Source organism: Ochotona princeps, chromosome 23, assembly GCF_030435755.1.
Source record: "Ochotona princeps isolate mOchPri1 chromosome 23, mOchPri1.hap1, whole genome shotgun sequence".
NCBI lineage: Eukaryota > Metazoa > Chordata > Mammalia > Lagomorpha > Ochotonidae > Ochotona > Ochotona princeps.
The window spans coordinates 13,938,905-13,960,294 of record NC_080854.1 but is presented as its reverse complement, the minus strand read 5'-3'; the positions used below and the strand labels follow the sequence as shown (position 1 = coordinate 13,960,294).

The following is a 21,390-nucleotide window of genomic DNA, read 5'->3' as shown; positions in this document are numbered from 1 at the left end:
ACCGAGAGGAGAAGAGACAGAGGAAGATCTTCCATCCATTGATTCACTCCCCAGTGGCCACAATGGCCAGAGCTAAGCCGATTCAAAAATAGGAACCAGGAGCTTCTTCCAGGTCTCCCACGCGGGTGCAGGGTCCCAAGGTCTTGGGCCGTCTTTTACTGCCTTCCCAGGCCACAACCAGGGAGCTGGATGGGAAGTGTAGCTGCCAGGACATGAAACAGTGACGATATTCAATTCTGGTGCTGCAAGTGGAGGGTTGGCCTCCTCTACTATCACACTGGTCCCACACGTCCTTTTATAGCTCTGTTATTCGGTAAAGGAGCTACACAAGCTGACGGTGCAGGTGAAATACAGCGAGCCGCACCGACAGGTGCTTGAAGGTACAACAGTCACAGGGCTCCACAAAAACATAGAAAAACATAAAATATCTCATCAATGTATTTGTATTACTTGCTAAAATAATAACTTTTACATTTTCTGGAAGCATTTTTTTATATTTGAATATATTTAAAATAATGTTATGTGTATGCGTCCTTAAAGAAAATATGTTTAATTTCACCTTTTTGTACTTTTTTTTAAACTTGACAACTAGGAAATCCTAAATGACCTATGTAGTTTGCATTTAGAGATTTTGTGTATTATATTTCTACAGAATACTACTGTTTTGAAAGTTACTTTATGCATTTAAGGAAACTTCTTATTCATACTACCTCTTCGAGTGTTGTATAGATTTTTGTTACTTGTCTTTAAGTTTAATAATCATATATTAATATACTTCCATGTCAGAAAATACATGTTTTCAACACTATTTTAAATCATTTTAGTATAATTAGTATTATTCTGATAATTTCAATTATTTTGATTATACAGTTAGTGCTACATTGATAACCTTAGTTTATTTAATCAATTTCCTTGAGTTGATTTTTAGGTTATTTCAGTTAGATCTATTTCCCAAAAAAATGAACAATTCCTAAAATAAAAATCACTTCGTTTCTTCCATCACTGTTCCCCCCTTCATTCTCTTTCAGGAGAGGATTGTTCAAGTTCAGTCACTACGTTTCTATATTCCATGCCCTTAAGTAAAAATTACTAGACAGCTAGTTCTAAGGCACATCTGAAAATATCTCCAAGAAAGATTTCATTGTTATAAAATTGATCATTTTGGCAGTTGAATCAGTCAATGCTTATAAAATTCTATAAACATTAGCTCTCATATAAATTAAAATGTATAAGTACAATTGAGCTCTTACACATTAATGTTATTGGGTATTTAATCATCCTCAAATTCTTCAGTTTTTTTCTAATAGATTTTTTGAGTTCACTTTTGTGCACTACATTCCTAGGTTACAAAGCTCTCATGACCTGGTGGTATGGCCAGGAGAGGCCGAAAGGGGTCTGTCTGTGAATGCCTACTGGTAACTTCAGTCACTGCCGATAGACTGATAAGGTTGCAAAGGCGGAATGACGAACCCTGAACTGAAAGCCCAGGAGTGCTTTAAAGCTTTATAAATTTCTTCTCTGTTATTTAGGAATTTGTTCTTCTCTTACTCTGTGTAATGCACAGAGTATGGAATGTGTGCTATGGAATATGTCTTCCCAAAATTCATGCACTGAAATTGTGACCCCCATGTGATGACTTGAGAAGGTGGGAACTCAAGGGGTTAGCTAGATCCATAAGGGTGAAGCCTCCAGAACAAAATTAGGACCCAAACAGAAAGATGGGAAAGAGATCACTTTCTTTTGGGCCTCTGCTGTGTAGGACCATAAGAGAATGGACACCCTTGGGAAACTAAAGAGAGGGTGTTCAGTAAGAACCCTACAGTGACCTTGGACTTTCAGCCTGCAGATCTTAAGGAGTAAATGCTGCTGCCTGAGGCAGCCAGTCTACGGTATTCTCTGTCTTGCTTGCTTTCTTGCTTGCATTCTTTGTCATTTAGAGTTATTTCTATGTACTTACTTACTTACTTATTTATTTATTCATACAGTTCCATAGGTTTTGGGATTTCCCAGCAAATAGAAGCAAATCAGAAATTCTTCCCCTAAAAGGAAAAAAAAAAAAGCCACAGGAAAAAAAAAAGGAAAAAACCATTTTCTGAGGTTTGGTCTAGAGGATAACACGGAAGACAGAATCCTAGGGAGGAAAGTTCCACATGGATGTGAAAAGGCCAGAGCAGCTTCCTTCACAGAGCCAAGATGGAGAAACTCCCCAACCCTCATCCATGCACTTTTCCCTCAAGATCATCGCGTAAGCAGCAGACCATAGGCCCAACAAGCTCGCCAGACTCTACCCTCCACTAGAGATCCTTCTAGTCTACTTGCCTTGCCCTGTCATTGTAGCTTGCCCTGTGGTTTCCATACCAAAGAAAGGAAACCCCTTTTATTTTTCCAAACAACTTTCACAGTATCTGACAACATCTGCTGTCCTCCATCCAAAAGAGAAAGACGAGAGAACAATAAAAGTCACCCATTATGAATGGCTATCCCTGAGTTATGGACAATAGAATTCATGGAGCTGGCTTAGAATAAAAAGGATTGCATAAATACACCTACTGTCCTACTTGACTCAGGGGATCACACTCTGCCTCAGAAAAATGCGTGATATTCTAAGGTTAGCCTTAGACATTGGACAGTGTTTAACTGAGCTCTGTAAACATTTTACAAAAGTAAACCACACGCGTTTATCCAGAACATTTTAAATGTGGGCAGAAATAAAAACCCCAAAACTTCATGGGTATTGCATCCGTTTTGGGACAAGTAAACAGAAGAAGTACCTATAAACACCCATACTCTTCAGTATTTCTAGGTTTAAATCCAGCACTCTTTTTGTTTCTATTTTTCACTGCATTGTTGTTGTTGTTGTTGTTGTATCATGTGAAATGTAGGTCAAGTTGTTGGTAAGTGCTGGATAAAATCTGTTTATAATAAAAGTAAATGGTAAAATCCTTCTAGACGGATGTAGTTAAAAAATATTACTCCTGCCAATGCACTACTCAGGGGATCCCTAATAGATTTAAATTTTGAAAAATTGTTAAGATCTTTATACTGGAGTTTAATTACAATTCTATAGCTTTCCCTTGAGGGGCAAAAAAAAATCCGTAAAATTTAAAGTCACAAGGTTTTCTATTCCAGGGCGTCAATCATGAAGAGCACAGTTAGAATCTTACACAGGTACCTGTATTTTATCTCCATTAAGGGTCATGGAAATAACCTACATGTAATTAGCAGCAGAGGTACATATAGGCCTCCATGTTTGTGTCACTCCCAAACTCATATGTTCAAGTCTTTACTATCTGTGAGATGGAATCTGGATGTGAAGCCTTTGGGAGGGAATCAGATTTTGGTCAAGCTATGACTGGAGCCCACTACCAACAACAGGACCGCAGCCCTTATTTTTAAAAAACAAAAAGAAAAAGACTGGGGATGATACTCTCTCCATCATAATTTCACAGTAAGAAGGCCATCTGAAAGTCAGGAAGAAAACATACACAAGCAACCACATGCTGCCAGCACCTGGATCTTGAACTTCCAGTATCCAGAGCTAAGAAACAAATGTCCTTTCTTTACATCATCTCCTCTGCAGCTATTTTGTTACAGGGGCCTTAATAAAACAACATCGAGGGCAGGGTTATGTGGACCTTGGGTAAAATTTTTGCTGGTTCATAATGGAACCATCAACACACATTGCTTTTTGAGTAAGTGATTTTGGAGCAAGAATACACAAGAAGGCCCTAATGTTGTCAATGTAGGAAATGATACAGTAGCAGTACAAAATCCTAATATTTTTTTAATATACAGAAGAAATAGCTATCAACTTTTGATCATCAAAGGAGATATCCCTTTCTAGGCCCTTTCTTCTGCTTGATTTTTCCTCCATTTTCCTATTCTGCACATATCCCAGAGCGAATAAAAGGAAATAAATGTCAACCTCACGGTCGAAAGACTGCTTTCATGAGAATCGTTGAAAACTCTTGGTAAAATGAGATGTCACAAACCATGTGGACCTTATTGTAGCTAAAATTAAAAAGCTAACTTTGCTGGTAGGTATACTGAAATCTGTAGAAAATCATGAAACCTTGCAGTTGGAAACACATGTTCCTTCAGTTTCTACCTCAATGATCACACATTTATTATGGGCCAATGGTTCTGCTAGTCTCAAAACAAGCTTTTTTGACCAAGGTGACATTCCTTAATCTCCAATCATTTGTTTCTAATGTGCTAAAACCACCACCATAGCCCTGTGGAGAGCAGAATCTATATTGGGAAATGACAGTTTTCCATGAGGACTAAGCTAGAATTGGCTCTAGTCTTGACACCACCATGGACTCACTCAGCTGTAAGTTTTAAATGAAGATGTGCTCCTAGTATTTAGAATGGTCAGGCTATAAGTAAAGATTTTTTTTTAAGTTGTCAGTTGCAGCATTTCCTCCGGTACTTGTCTAGGTTATGAGCCAAATAATTTGGAGACCTCTAATTCAGATGACAGGAAGTGAAGAAAGTCTGCCCCTCTTGTAAAAATAGAATCACATCCTTCCTGTGCATACTTTAAAAATAAATATTTTGCTAGGTTATGGTGATTTAAGTGCCCTTCACTGTTTTCCTTTGGAACAACTCTTGCCATGGCTGAGCCACCCTCTCACCAGGAAACCTCAGCACTTGGGCTTGCTGTGTTTTCTCAAGTCGTCAGCATGGGTGGCCCAGGAGCAAGGCATCAGTGGACTAAACATGGTGCTGGGTCTAACACTAGAAACCAAAATGTTCCAAAACGTGGGATCCCATGTTGTCAGCTTGGAAATGTCATAGGCAAGCCCTAAGAGGGGGCTGATGTTTGTTAAGCTCCCCATTCCCTACCAATACAGTAGGAAAGGAGAGAGGCCAAATTCTGAAGCTCTAAGACAGCAGGGGGCTGAAGTCCAAGAGTATCCACTGGGGTTCTCTGCTCATCAGCAATTTTGGAACCACAGAACTCACCCTTACTGACTTCTGCACTGAGTCAAACACCAAGCTAAGTGCAAAGCAGATAGAAATAAAAGGAGGGCAGGGTAGGTCCCTAGCTTCAACAAGCTTACCATCTAAAACACTTTCTAATCTTTTTATCTAATCATATAGTTGTAGCTCTTATATTTAGGCCCATGATCCACTGTAAGTTAATATTTTGATGTATTATGGTATAAGGGTTGAGATTCATTTCTTTGCACCCAACCATTTAACTGCTCCAGCACTATTTGTTGAGAAGTTCACCATTTACTCCACTGGGTTGTTTTGAAATTTTTTCTGAACCTTAGTTTACCATATTGTTTAAGTCTATTTCTAGATCTTCTATCCTATTCCTTTGGTTTATTTGTCTATACTAATGGCATACTGTATTCACTGCTGCAGTTTTCTCATCATTTTTGAAATTAGATTATGTAAGTCTACTAATTCTGTTCATCTTTTTAAAAATTATTATGATTTGTTTAGATTCTTTCCATTGCCACATAAAACATATAATTGACTTGCCAAGAAAAGAGAGGGAGAGGGAGAGAGGGACGGAAAGGAGGAGGGAGGCAGGCAGGGCTGCTGGTATTTTGACCAGATTATAAACAGAGTTTATAAATTAATTTGGGTAGGGCCTGGCACGGTAGCCTAGTGGCTAAAGTCCTCGCCTTGAATGCACCAGGATGGCATATAGGCACCGGTTCTAATCCAGGCAGCTTCCCATCCATCTCTCTGCTTCAGGCATGGGAAAGCAGTCAAGGATGACCCAAAGCCTTGGGAACCTGCACTCATGTGGGAGACCCGGAAGAAGCTCCTGGCTCCTGGCTCCAGATTGGCTAAGCATCAGCCATTCTGCTCACTTGGGAAGTGAATCATCAGACGGAAGATCTTCCTTTCTGTCACTTCTCCTCTCTGAATATCTGATTTTGCAACAAAAATAAGTAAGTCTTTAATAATATTAATAATAAATTAATTTGGGTAGCGCTAATATCTTAATTATATTGACTATTTCTACCCATGAACATAAATAATTCCATTTTGGTTCCCATACCTGTATCATCCTTTATAAATACTTTCGGGGATAAGACATAACTGATGTCTTACCTGTAATAAATGCCAAAAGTTAATTATACTACCTAAGAAATGGTATACACATATATTATGTGTTATAACAAATAACAACAAACTTTAATTGCTAAATCTAAACTGTGACAATATTGTGGAGGTTTCGTATTAAAAAACTTTCTAATCAAAATGTTGTCTGGTCTGTATGTATTTCTTCACCTTGAAGTATGTACATAAGATGTCTTGTCTCACTTTTACCTGAAGGATCTGATCTTCACTTTCATCTCTCTGTGCCTAAAAGGGTAGGACCTCTGGTCATATGTACATTGTTTGTAAAATTGGATCCAGAAAGCAAGTAACAGTGAAACCCAAAGACTTCTCATCTCAGTTCTTTGTAATGGACATAAAAAGACAATCCATTTCAGTACATACACCTGAGCATGACAAGCAATCAGCACCCATGTTCAACAAGCCACATAACCTAGATTCAAGTTATCAGAAAGACTGCCCACAATAAACAAGCCAGAGAGCCATGTGATGGCAAGGTAGGTGACTACCTGCTCTGTTCACAGATATATAAAGCTAAGCTTCTCAGTATAACCAGGAGCACCTCGCTGGAAGAAGGCTGAACTTCAGCGTAGAAGGAATGTTCTCACCTGCTTGCTCCTGCATTATCTGAGTTCCCAGTGGCCTCAGACAGTTCCTCCTGGTCTCCAGCATCCTTGGAGTACCCTCTCCACACCCAGAACTGTACCATACTCTTAACATTTCTCTCCAACAAACCTGAGAGTCATGGGCTTTCTTTTTTTTTTTTTAAGATTTATTTATTTATTTTTATTACAAAGTCAGATATACAGATATTATTTATGTATCTGAGGTGAAGGGGGATATTGAGGGAGAATCCCCACCCAGTCTCCCACCGGCCCAAGGTCCCAGATGTGGGGCATGCTGAGATACTTGCTCAAGTGGTCTTAATAGTCTTCCAGTTATGGATCGCTGCCAGTCACATCCCTCCCAGCTCGATTAGGTCATTGAAGAAGCCACTGATTGTCACAGTCCATCATGGAGTCTTCATTTGCCCAGTATTTCGCTGCCCAACGTTTAGCTGAGGTGGTTGATTGACCTGTTCCGTCCTCCGTCCTCTCCTAGCCAGGGCTCTGAGTCCAGCAGTTCGATTGGGGAGATCACCAAAAGAGACTTAGAGGTATTCCCAGATCAGATTCCCGCATGTTCCAGCAAGCGCCGGGTCCGGCACAGTCCATCGCCACAATCAGTTGGTGGTTGCAATCACTGGGCTGGCTCCGTTCTCAGTCCCAACTTGCACTGGAACCAAGGGTGTTGCAGTCCAGTCATGGGCTTTCTAACACAAATCTTAGAAATCAGCTAATCTAATCTCCTTGTTTCACAATTGGGAAAATAAACCTGCTCAAATACTACAGAAATTCTATTAGAACTCAAGCTTTTTACCGTTCATCACATTCACTACCCATCACAAGGTACAATATCACAGAAATTAGCCTAAACCAATATCCATACGCTAAAGTATGAATTATCCCCGGATAGCTCTGTTTCTTTTTAGTTAACTAAAGAACACATGAAAGTTCATATTTTTAAACTTTTAACAGATAACAGGAGGGGTCTTCAAATGTCTGCAGAAAATTATCTTGAAAAAAATTCATGATCTCAAAATATTTGGGAGCAAGATAAACTTGCATCTTAACTTTATCTGTTTTGGACTTTTTGAGGTACCCTAACATTCAGGTCTCTCCTAATATATCTTTCTTCTTTGATGGGTGTGTATCTTTTTCCCTTTGCGGTACATAAAGATAATTTTTTGCACAAGCAAATATTTTGTTTAGCCATTTCTATGAATGCTTTGGAATAAGGTACTAACACCTCAGAAACCAATGTCAAGCATATTATGATCTGCCGTATTTTGTAAGTTTTAATTTAATTTTTAAATGTATGTATTTATTTAGCAAGGCAGAGAGAGACAAATTTCTGATTCATGGTTTTTCACTGAATGGAATGTAAAGTAACTGTGAAATGGAGACTGTCACACCCAGATGGGAAGATATGGTGCAGTATGTGTCTCTGCTTCCAGATCAAAAATGGACTCCCAATGAGACTGTTGGATGTATCTTCACAATAGGATGTTGGACTGCCTGCCATTGTTTGTACCAGCAATGCCAGAACACACTTAAATAGCAGAATATGGACTTATGACTGCTTATGAAGAACTACACTATTGTAATAATACGGGGGAAATCTGTTGGGGGAGGGAGTTTGAGAAGGGGGTTATAAATCCCAGACCTTATGGAATTATATCATAAAACTAAAAACAAAATAAAAGGAAGGAGAAAGAAATCTCTAGTCCAGTGGTTTACTTGTGGCAAGGGATTTAACTAGTTGAGCCATCGCCTACTACCTCCTAAGCTACACATTAGCAGGAAGAAGGAATCAAGAATAGAGCAGGACTTCAACCCAGGGACTCCAATATGGGATGAAAGCACCCCAAGCAACTTCCTCAACATTTACACCAAATGCCAACCCCACATTATAACCTTAAAATAGCAAACCCTCTGGTACATGCCGATGCCTGTTTTGTAATAGGAGAAGTGACATGTATTTATAGAGTATAATGTTAAGTTTTGCTATATGTATCATTGAATGCTTAAAACAAGCTAGCTAACATGTCCATCCTCTCACATACTTAACATTTATGTAGTGACCACACTTAAAATCCATCTCTTGGAGCAGTTTTCAATACAAATGAATAATAGTCAATATGCTACTACACATGATCATTTTATCTTTAAGAATACTTTTATTACATTTTGAAAAATGTAAGATGATTTTAAGCATGTGACATTATATTTACCTATTACCAGTAATTTAGTTTGCATATCTGTTTATCTTACCACATGATGTGCCTACCACACCATGACTACAGTGTGCCAAGCGGCCTGATATGCACTCCCCACTGCACTGTCCTCCCTCCATGCTTTCTGCAGCATCGGTAGGAGGATACCCAGAAATGCATTTCCCAGAATCCCCTTTAACCATGGATTAAACAAACTGTCTAGCTTATTAAACTTTTAACCGTGGGCTAAATTTATTATTTAAACTTTTTAAATTCTGTCAATGAAAAGAACTCTCACAAGACTGAGAGGGCAGTAAAGAAGAAACTATTATGGCCTGCCAGTTTTTATTTATTATTTATGCATTTACCTTGAAAAGGCAGAGGAAGGAAAAATAAAGGAAGGGGAGGGGAAGGGAGGGGAAGGGAGGAAGAGAGCGGAAGAGAAGGGGAAGGGACAGAAGGAAAGGGAAGGGGAGGGAAGGGAGGAAAGGGAAGAGGAGGGAAGGGGAGGGAAGAGAAGGGGAGGGAAGGGAAGGGGAGGGGAGGGGTGGGGAGGGAAGAAGCAAGCAAGCCAGTCAGCCAGGTCTCTCCCATGGGGACAGGGTCCCAAGCACATGGACCATCATCATCTCTTGTCCCACAGGGTGCACACGACCAAGCAGCTGGATCCAAACTGGAGAAGCCAGGACTCACACTCACCACTCTGATAAGAAGCAGGCATCCCAAGCGGCAGCTTAATCTGACAGGACACAGTGCCTGCCCCCTTTCCAACAGTTATGTAGGCAGGCGTGGGGGTAAATGGAAGAAGATGAGAGTTTGCAGTAGCTACTGAGAGAGTGCATGAAAACCACATTCCTTCATAGTTTGCAACACAGCCTTAAGCAGAACAACCATTTATGCAAAACACTTTTGCAGACACAAGTTCCAAACAGTTCTCCCAGTTCTCCAGGAACAATTTTAATTCCTGAATCAAGTAAGGCCATCAACACCGTGTCCCAGAGTCCATCTATCCTTCCTGTATCTTACTTCAATTTTCTTTACCTATAGTATATTTGGGAGTTTTGTTTATAATTTTTTGTGTTTGTTTATTTGAGTGAAGACGGGGGGGGTGGGGCAGGGGTGAGGTCCCATCCACCAGCTTATTTCCTGGAAATCCACAGTGGCAAGGACACCATGGCTGGGCATCACGCCAAAGGCTCTATGAGCTACAAATTCAACCCAGGTCTCTCACATGAAGGACAAGGATCCAAACACTTGAACAATCACCACTGCCTCTCAGGGTCTGCCTTAGCAGAAAGCTAGAATCAAGAATCACAGCCAGACATGGAACCCAGGTGCTAAGCGAACACAGCCATCCTAACCGGCACCTTAACCATAAGGCCCTGTGCCTACCTCACTAAGATTTACTTCAATGTCTTTGGGTTAATTACCAAGCAGCACCGCAAATCCCTTTTTCTGAGGGACATGGCTGCAGACATTGTCCCCTATATGAAGATTCATTTAGAAATTTCTTGCAGAGCTAACTGCCAGACATTTACACATTTACACATATAAGAAACTGGTGGGTTAATCCATTAACTACTCACTTCGGTTGCTAGGAAAATTAGAATAAGATTTTCACTCACTCGTCAGAAACCATGTAGGACACAGAGGCTCCTATGGGTTGTACAAGCCTGAGTTTTTACTTTCTCTATGAATTTATAGTTTTCTGGCACATGTTTTTAAACTGACATATTTGTCCTTTTATCATGCATGCATTTGTAATTTTTACTGCCTCACTCAATTCAAAACATTCTTCAAGTGTAGATTTCTAAAAATACATGTGGCCCAGTCTTCATTAGACCTCATCACCATATAAGTACGACGCAGTTGGCTTGAGCAATGGCTAAAATGTCACTAGTTTACAGGACTTTTTATGAAAGCCTTTGGGTTCCTATAAAACGTGACAAGTCCATCCCCAATGAAATACTTCTGGGAGTGTCAGTGGCTGTCTCAGGCGCACTCACCAGCATCTCTCCTATCACCCATCACCACGGCAGCGGGACAGCACAGATGTGTATTTCTCCCTTTAAGTGACCGGATGAGTGTTCATGTCAGCAGAGCAACTCCCCCCGCCCCCATGATCATTCTGGAACCTAAGCAGATAGCTGTTCTGCCACTTAGAACATAGCACTTCCAAACTTGCCCTGGTTATCAACATCCCATCAACTAAAGACAGTAACAGCAGCAAAAGAAGTGTGGGATCACTGCCCGCAACACCGACATCAGATTCAACAAGCATGTTGGCCCGCTCTTACTATTGAATATTTAGCTTCTTTCCAGTTTTTATGTTATAATGAACAAAACTGAAACCCAAATATCATAAATCAGCCTTGGGCAGTTTCTCTAAAATGTTTCTTAGGCTAGATTCCCACAAGTGAAATTGCCAAGTCAGAGGATATTCACAATTAAAGAAGGCATATTCTTTTATCTAGTGAGCAGGTTGAGGGCGGGAAAGGGGTGAGAGGGGACTGTTTAGTCACTTTCACGTAGGAATATAGGAGATTTTTATTTCTAATTACCACCTGTCTAGTTGTAAAGATATAGTTAGGATCTAAGAACACCTTAAATGTACATCAAATCAGATGGGAAGTGGGCCTAATCGCTCCTACAGAGCCGCTGGGAGATATGCTGCACACTAGGCCTGGACGATGCCCATACACACAGTATGGGGGTGCCTGTGTACGTTCCCAGCGTGGGTTACGGGAAACATTCGCTGAAATGGAAACCCAGTGGTCTAGAGACACTGGCTTTCCTCCCAAATGATTTCTCTGGAGCTAGCCACTGACATTCTCAATCCAGTGGAGCTCTCATCTCCAACCCCATCGACAAAAAAATCTAGGCCAGGCCCCTTCCCCTGCCACACATATTTTTTGAAAATTCAACATTGTACAGATATTAACAAGCACCCTCAAATCCATTATGGAATGTACTGATCTAAAAGTAAATCAATCAGAAAAACTACAGATCAGAGACTAGATCTTGACAAATAGCTCACAAGTCAAAGCTGGTCTGGGCCTTCGTGAGTAAAATTTTATTGTAACACAACCATGTGGAATCATTTCCACAGTGTATATGGCAGCTGTCTGTTACGGCTGCACAATCAATTAGTTGTGATGAAGACCTTACAGATGGCCTCCAAACTTCAAATATTTACTCTTTGGCCCTTTGCAGGAAAGGGTTGCTTGCTGATCCTCACTCTAGAATCCAGGTAACAGCTACTGACACAAGTACTCCACTTGAATTTTCCCCTCTGTTGAGTTTGTTCAGCTCTGTGTAACTTTCTTCCTTTACTTGCAAAGTCCTGTATTACATCAGTGCATTGTTTCTGCATCTGGCCTCCTTCACCTCAGACCACTTCCCCTACTTGCCAAATTATTTGCTTATATGTCATTCCTCTCCTGGTTCAATTTCGGTTCACAATTTAGGCGCGCATCCCGTTGCAGTCGCTAAAGTTATTAATGAACACACTAGTGGCATTTTTCTCTTTGGAAATGAAGGACATGAGGCTTTCCATGCTTGGGGTGTTGCACTATTGACATCTTTCTCTTCCGTCTGGTAAATATTATGCTGCATCTGTGTGGTCAGTCATTTCCATCACAAAGGACTCCACAAATGCAGGATTACCTCATTCCCATAGAAACAAAGGAGAAGAGGAGTTAGGCTGAAGGGAAAACTAAAGCAAAACCATCTTTGGTGATATCAAAGGGACTTAGAAATAACAAAGTATATTTCTTTCAAATAAACGTGCCCATCTTTCAGGAGACTGTTGCGGCAAACAAAACTCATTGCAAGTCCCCCAAATTGCTATTCAACGCAAAGGAAGATAGGATGGATCCTTAAAACTTTAAAAAGAAAAAAAAAGAAATCAAATAAAGAAATTCTCATATTTAAAATATTTACCTAACTCAAATTAAATAGCACAAGAACAACCCCACAGTTATTTCAGAAGCGCATATAAATTTGCAAGATACTCATGTCTCCTGGTTAAACAGCCAGTTAATCACCATTTTCCAGCTGACGTAACAAGGATGTGCTTGCGTGTATTATTTACAAGAGCAAATACATGATTAATAAAAAGACGCAGTTTAAAATACCCACTTTTAATGTTTTTGTTATACAAGTGGACCCAGATTTGTGATTAAAACTAGTCAGCGAGGCATGTGAAAAAAATACTATGAATCACTACTGATTTCCTGCCTTGCGCCTTTCCAGAGCAACTCAGCCTTTCTCCCAACTGAAAACACATAAAAAGTTGATGATTATAAAAACCATGTAGGAAACAAAAAGCAGCAATTTGCTTTTTTTAAAAAAAGAAGAAGGGAAAAGCTGTTCTTAAGCTCTAATAAAGGTCTTCTTACCTAAACCCCCCTCTGTCCCTCAGACCCTTCCTGGAGGTATTAGAAGTGATCCATAATTTTACAGACTTAGAGCCAACTGTGGAAAGAGTCCCCTGGCTGATATCAACGTGAAACCTTTTGTCAAGCCTGGAACAGCCTCTGGTAGCTTTAGCTGGAGACCTGTGTAGGAAACAGTCGGATCGGCATCTGGAGACTTCCTTCACCTACTGAGGTCCTACTGTTTGAAGTCAAGGGTTGCTCAAATGAAAAAAAAACAATTTTCAAATCTCCACACAGTGTTGAAAGCTAGCTCCATTTCCATGCCGTCTTATTCAGGAGTCTGTCCCAAACTAACATCCATCCTTTTGCCTTTTTCTTTCTTCCATGAACTCTGGGAGTTGTATATTGAATTCATTTTCTCTCTCCACACAGCCCTCTCTGGCATACCCTTTATAAATTGTAAACAATACTGACTTGGGGCAAAAATGTGAAACAACTGCCTGCCTTCGGCCTCTCTCACCTTCCAACAGTTCATTCTTCAGCTTTGCTGTTTCATACAGGAACCTGGCACCACATGCTGGGTCCACGTCTGGAGTACCTATTGCTGCTTAACAAACTATTCAAAAACCAAGAAACATAAAGTAATAAACACGGATTACCTTGTACGCGTCTGTGGGCCAGGAGTTCAGACCTGCACAGCTTGCTGGTTCTGCCTCTTGATCTCTCTCGTGGTGGGAGAAGACAAGCCTCAGGTGAGGTTGCTACCATCTGCAGCCTTCCCTGAGGCTGGAGCATCTACTCCCCATCTAGCTCACTCACTGACCTGGCTAATTAGTACTGATTGCGGACAGGAGGCCTCAATTCTTCACCACAAGAAACTCTCCACTGGGCCTCTTGCATAACTTCACAACATGACAACTCATTTATTCCAGAATGCTCTGGGAGATCTCCCTGAATGCCATAGCCACCACCACCACCCCAACCCCGTAAACCATGAGAAGGGTAGAAGTCTCACTTCTATCTATGACCGGGCCTTGACAGTCACCCTTGTCAGTCATCTCCACAATGCCCTGTTGGTTACACAAGTAAACCATTCAACACTGAATGTGGACAAACAGGAAGCGGGCATCACTGGGGGTTATCTTAGAGGTTCCTTTAGAAGCCAGGGTGGCGAATAGCAGGCCTGTGGGCCATAGAAGGTCCAGGAATTCATTTGGTCTAGCCTCACCAAGGCTACTGCAAGTGCGATCTAAGATTAAACAAATCTCAAATCTTTCTGTAGGCTGATTGTCAAGTTGCTAATTTTATATGGCCCATGGATGATGTTACAAATGTTCACACTGGGGCTGGTACAGTGGCTAATCCTTGGCCTGCAAGTGCCAGGATCCCATATGTGCACTGGTTCATATCCTAGCTGCTCCGCTTCCCATCCAGTTCCCTGCCTGTGGCCTGGGAAAGCAGTGGAGGACGGCCCAAAAGCCTTGGGACCTTGGATGCACATGGGAAACCCGCAGGAGTTCCCAGGCTCCTGGCTCCTGGCTTCAAATTGGTTTGGCTCCAGCAGCGTGGCCATTTAGAAAGTGAACCAGTAGATGAAAGAATTTTTCTTCTGTAAATCTGCCTTTCAAATAAAAATAAATAATTCTTAAAAAAAAAGAAAAAGGCCACATGACCCTTGACAGAAAAAAATATTCTCTACCCCCTACTTTGACCCCCCCAACTGACCGGCTCTTCTACGCACCCTGCCAGCCTTCATTTTCATCCTCTTCACATGGAATCCCCAATCAAAACAAATACCTCAACCTGCCAGTTCCCTGTTCTGTACTGCATGGCTTTGCAGATCTGATTAATTAAGTGCTGCTTGTGTGTTCAGAGAATCAGGGAACTAAGCTTCAACTGGGTATGAACTCTAGTGGGCAAAATCCAGGGGTACTATACACGGGGGGGAACAGGCCATTGTTAACTCCCAGGGAATGTCACCAAGAGACATGCACTTGCGTCAACAATTCCCGAGTCTCAGAGTCTATAGACAATTTAGACTATAGGATAATTCTAGCCATGACATGCTTCCACTTCAGCTCTCTGCTCAGTCCTGTATGTGCTTGTGTATCCGCAGAGCCTGGCAGAGTAAGCACACAATCAACATTAGTGGAATGAAAGAAGGTCCAGACAGACTTGATTTCCGAATAAACCGCAGGACCGATGCAGTGACACACTTGCTGCAGAGCAACTCAAGAGGTGCAGCTTCAAGACACTAGAGGACAGGACAGGCAAAAGAAAAACATGTTCAACAGCCAGTGACTGAAGGCAACACAGTTACTACTAGAGGAGAACAATTAGAAGCAGGGCTTTCTGGAAGAAAAAAGAAAAAGACAAGGATGGGATGACTTCATTTGAGCTACGCCTTTGAGATGAAAAATAGAAAGCATTATAAACAATAATTATCAGAGACTGACAATAATAATTTCATTTCCTGAGCATCTAACTTGGGCTATGTACTTCACTTACGTTATCGATACCTTATGTAACAATCCTACATGACAGACAGAGAAAAGAACACTTCAATTAGGCGAAACAAATAAGTGGCAAACGGCATGTTAGAGATCTGGGATTCAAATCCAGGGTTGTCTGACTTCAAAGTGTAAGCCACTTCTCCAACAGCACACTCACCACGTGAGAGCAGTGTGATGTTTGGGAATTTGACTACCTGTATCCAACTACCTGGTCCAAATCCCAGCTCATTCTACTTCTGATCCAGCTCCCCACTCATGAACACCCTGGGAGACAGCAAACAAGGTCTCAGGACCTGGGTTCCTGACACCCATATCTGAGTTCCAGCTGGAATTCTAGCCTCCTGGTTTCAGCCCTGGTTGTAGCAGAGAGATTGGAAGTGAACTAGGAGATGAAAAATCCCTTTCCATCAATCTCTTTGTCTTATAAATGAAAATAACTCTTGGAGGGGGGTGGGGAAAGGAGGGCAAAAAACAGATTCACTGACTGTTAGAGAACTAAGGGGGCTGCTCTGCCCCCCGTCACCTGCCTTGGCTCAGGTGTCTGAGCATTACCAGTGCCACTGTGGACCTGCCCAGTAGGCAATATTCTGGAGCCAGGAACTCAGCATAGTTCATTCTTCTCTGCCCTCCTCCAATCAAATTTTACATAGCACCATTGTTTACAGACTTCAGTAATAAGGTGAGCTTTGGCCCATTTATAATTTCCCTAGACTTTTCAAGAAAGTTGAATGATCAGAGATGAACCAAGCACTGTAAGAACTCCACGGCAGAACTAATCCCAAGGCAGGAGGAGACTTGGGCTGGCTCTCACTGAATGAGTAGGAAGAAGAGAAGGAAACGCATCTCAGATCTGTGCATACAGACTGCACTCCATAGAGCACCCAATCTGCTCAGAGGGAGCCCCCTCCATTCACCATCAGTGGCTGATGTGTTTGAAAAGGTAGAATGAGTGAAGGAGCGAGTACAGAGAACCTGCAGATACAAAGGCTTTGGTAGTCACTGAAGGTTCTGATAGGAGACTGATGGCTTTCATGAAGATTTAGTGATGACTTCAGCAAGGATTAAAAGGCAACAGCAGAGGGCAGACATTTGTCACGGCAGTCAAGAGGCCACTTGGCTCAAGAGGCTAATACTTGGCCTACAAATGCAAGGATTCCCATATGGGCTCTGGTTCATGTCCCGGCTGCTCCACTTCCCTTCCAGCATTCCATCCCAAAGCCTTGGGACCCTGCATCCATGTGGAAGACCTGGAAGAAGCTCCTGGCTCCTGACTTCAGATTTGCTCAGCTCTAGCAGTTGTGGCTAATTGGGGAATGAACCAGTAGAAATATCTTTCTCTCTGTCTCTCCTTCTCTCCATAAATCTGTCTTGCCAATACAAATAAATAAATCTAAATAAATAAAAATAAATTTTAAAAGGTGGGTACACCCACATTCCAATTTCAAATCCATGTTCTTAGGTTTGAGTGTTAACTCTGCTCCCTAAACCAATTTCCTATTGACAACACCTTGGGAGACAGCAGGTGATGGTTTAACTGGTTGAGTCCCTGTGATCCACACGGGAGATCCAGATTTGAGTTCCTGGCTCCTGGCTTCAATCTGATCCACTCCCAGCTGTGGCAGGCCATCTAGGGTGTGGGTGGGACTGAAGTATGTAGAAGATGGGAGATTTCTTTTTCTTTCTATATCTCTATCTTTCAAAACAACTAGAATTTTTTAAAAATCAATAAAAGGCAACAAATGCACATCTGACTGGTGCGGGAAGAGACTAAATGAACACAGGCAGGAAACTGTAAATGTTGCCAGCCGGGCAACAGGTAAGAGAAGTCAGAGGGGAAAGGGAGGCAGCACCATCACCATGAAGGGACCTCTGGGAAGAGCTCAAGAACTTTATCCCTATTTGACAGGGGACGGCACGCAGAGTCAAGGATTACCAAGGTTCTGCACTGTGCCTGGGATGGAAACGACAATAGCACATTTCACTCTGCTGGACTCTGTCCAAGCGTTTCTGCTGACAATATACTATCAGAAGGTACTGACTTTTAGGGAGGAATGGGAGAGTCTATTTTGGCAAGTTTCAAACTTTCCCTAATCTTACAGGGTCAGGATTTCAAGTCTGAATCTCATTTGTGTCCAAACCCATTTAAAATCTTTAAGAGGTGATTTCCTGTTTTAGAGAGGAAAAAAATAACGTATACTTTGAAAATTATTCAAAGAGCTTAAATACTTCTTAGACATCAAACAACTCAAGAAATAATATTTTGATGATTTAAGTAAAATTAATCAAAAACATATGGATTGAATTTCCTTTCAAATACACATCATGTTTAGAAAGTAAGGGTAAGGCTGCTTCAAAAAAGAGTTTTCTCTTTTATTAAACCAAAATGGCTGAAATCTCTTCAAACATTGAAAATCTAGCTAGACACATCCTACCCTGGATGTTGTACTATTGACTATTAGAATGTTTTGAGCTATTTTACTTTTTTAGTCAATGAATCATGACATTGGTTTCCAAAAGACATAATATTTATGGGCTGTTTTGACATATATATATCTGCAAAATAACAGCATGCAGTTGAATCAGTGGAATGCTCTTACGAGAGCTTCCACACACAGCCAAGAGAGACCATTGCTGTCAGTAACCTATATTCATGGTTTTCACATTTGGCAAGCAAGCTTGTCCTGAGTAAATGTTTCTCCCTGAAGAGCTACAGGGCAGCTGCCTAGCTGTTAGCTGTGGCCCATTTAGCACCAGCAACAACAACCTACTTTCACACATACAAAGAGAGAGAACAAGAGAGAGAGAAGCACTAGAATTACATGGTATGGAGTCGGCATTGCAGTACAGCATGTTGAGCTACTGCTTGTGACACCTGCACCCCAAATCAAAGTTCTGATTTGAGTCCTGGCTACTCTACTTGCAATCCAGCTCCCAACTAATGCACCTGGGAAAATGGCAGAAGATGATGCAACTACCTGTGCTCCTGCCATCCACATGGAGGAATGGGCTGGAGTTTAGGACTTCTGACTTCAGGCTGGCCCGAGTGGGGAATGAACCACCAAATGGAAGACTTCTCTCACACATTCTCTTTCTCTTTTCCAAATACAATTTTAATTGTATAACTTTTCTGTCTTATTTCCTCATATTTTCTAATCTGTTCTCTGTTTAGCACAAACTGTGTTACATTCATCTTACACTCTGGCCTTTCTCAAATATCATGATTTATCTTCTCTACTCCTAATCTCCACTTTCCTGAGTCTTCCAGTGCACTCCTTCACCAGCCTTGGTCCTCATCTGCAAAAATAGATAATGCAGAGTTATTCTGGATAAACAAATCTATAATTTATTTACAACTGAGGCACAGAAAGAACCTTATGGATCACTTAATTCAGTCCCCTTGTTATCAGCCAAGTGAAGAGAGCTCCCACTGGGATACAGTTGGTCCGTAGCCAAGCCAGACTTAGGGTGCAAGTCTCCTGATTTCCTATCCAATTTTCTTTTTCCCATTACACTGCAATATTTCTTGGACACCTGCTTTTTTAAAAAGTGACTATGTGACTCCCAAGTGACTCCCAAGGAACCATTTCCTTGACTTACTGCTCCCAACTTTCCATAAAATTACTTCAGCTAAGATGTTTACAGTCAGCCTTTTTAGACGATACCATGGGCAGGGAGTTCCTGTTGGCCAGAAGAGCACCTCCATGGTGTCCATGCCGTGGTTCGTAATTTGCTGCTGCTGACTCAACCCATGCCATCAACATTAACTATGTACACTTTAGGACAGTGGGACACAAATAGGACTGGTTTTTGATACCTGTGGAGTATTTGTCAAAATATGAAGACATTTTTGGTTTTCACAACTGGGGCATATTACTGGCAGTTTGTGAGTGGAGCCCAGAGATAATGCCAAACATCCTCAATGCATAGAATCACCCTCACCCCAATAACAAAAAGCTTTGTCCCCAAATAACAAAGAGCTCAGTTTGGGGTCACAGTGTGGCAGAAGGGTTATTGTAGACATCAAGCATGAATTTGTGTACTATTACTTGGAGCACGCAGTCAGCCCTGCTTTGTGCCATGAAGGGACTGCTGCCAAATTGTCGACCTGATTCTATTTCTGCCTGGCAATTAGAAACAGAGAATGGTGGAGTCATGCAAATTTCTGGATATAGTGAAAGACAGTCTTCAGCAGGATATGTTCCTGGACATGCTACATCACACTCAGCCAAAATGCTGCATGGCGTACCTTTCCCCATTTCTGGGATGAACAACAGCCGTTTCGGACCTGTTGAAGAACTTTCAAAAGATGAATGCTGTGTCAGTGCCCTGAAACCATGCAAGAATGACCGGACAGGCATCTGTAAAGAATACCTGGCAAAGTGAAAATGGCCACATGGTTTCTTTGTTGTTGTTGTTGTTGTCGTTGTGCCAAGTGAAAAGCAAATTACGTTTTAAATATTTCAAGAAGGAAATATCATCTCTCTTATACATTTCTTATTTGCTTTCACCAGAATGTGATCCTGTTAGGCTGGGTGCTATCCAGGATATCTCAAAAGCCTTTTTTATCAGTGTTATTTCTGCTTTGAACACACTCCTTTATTTTAAGTCAGTATGACTGGTTTGTGTTAAACCATTGGAAGCATTTTTGGGTTTCAGACTGATAGAAACCCATTTTTTAAAAAAAGCAAATGGCTTTTCCATTTCCGGAAAATCTAATTAAATGTTGTGAAAACAAATGTGCGCTGGTGTGGTATAGAATAGAGTCATGTTGAAGAATAAACAGTGGGCTTCTGTTGCTCAGTAAGCTCTTTGAACTCTGGGGAATGTGAGAAAATACCTTCCCAAGTGAGAGGATCTAGAAACAGATAAGGAATGACAAATGCTCCCTCAGAACTACACCAGATCCTCCACCCTAGAGAAGCCTAAATCAAATTGAGGCAAAGCTCCTCTATAGGCTTGGGGAAAAAAAAAAAATCTCTCCTGCCAGAAGACACACTGTGTATCTGATTCATTCTCTTTCCCCCATGGGCCCTGCCAGAATCCTCAAGTGAGGGAAAAAAAATACGTGCCTGGTACTTTAAACTCCTTCTCCACCATTCCCCCCCACTACCACCATTTCACACTCAATCCAACTCGGTAATGGTGGATCCTGCCACAAGATGGCGGTCACAGTTTATCTTTATTTTCAGCATCAATTATTATTATTACTTTTTTTTGGACAAGTCATGTATGAGGTTCCTTGGTGGTGCCATTAAGAGGTCTTTGGAGATACATGTGGCATTGAAGAGTCGCATTTTCTAAGTGCTTTTCTTCTGATCCTAACCACAATCTCAACAAAGCAAGGTGCTACTCTGTAAGCACCACTTCAAGGCAAGATCTCTTCTAATCACAGTGCCGCTTATAAGCCCAGTCTTTAAATGAAATCCAAAGCCTACTTGCAATATTTACATTTTGGTAGAAAATGAGATCCTGTGATGTACAACTCACAATTGACAAGCTATTGCACTCTCGTTTTTCATGTTTTGTCACTTTTCTAACACACTTTCCCCAGCTTGAGGGTCTTCACTTAGCACAAAAACAGAGCTGGGCAGGCAGC

At 41.4% G+C, this 21,390-nt stretch overlaps 1 long non-coding RNA gene across 1 annotated transcript in view; it reads right to left on the bottom strand.

Annotated features, from left to right (window-relative positions):
* Positions 1 to 15,296: 15,296 nt before the first annotated feature.
* Positions 15,297 to 21,390, bottom strand: part of LOC131483115 (uncharacterized) — an 86,557-nt gene continuing 80,463 nt past the window's right edge. The window contains exon 4 of the long non-coding RNA XR_009247528.1: positions 15,297 to 15,400. This is a non-coding gene — a long non-coding RNA (uncharacterized LOC131483115). The remainder of the gene's footprint in view (positions 15,401 to 21,390) is intronic.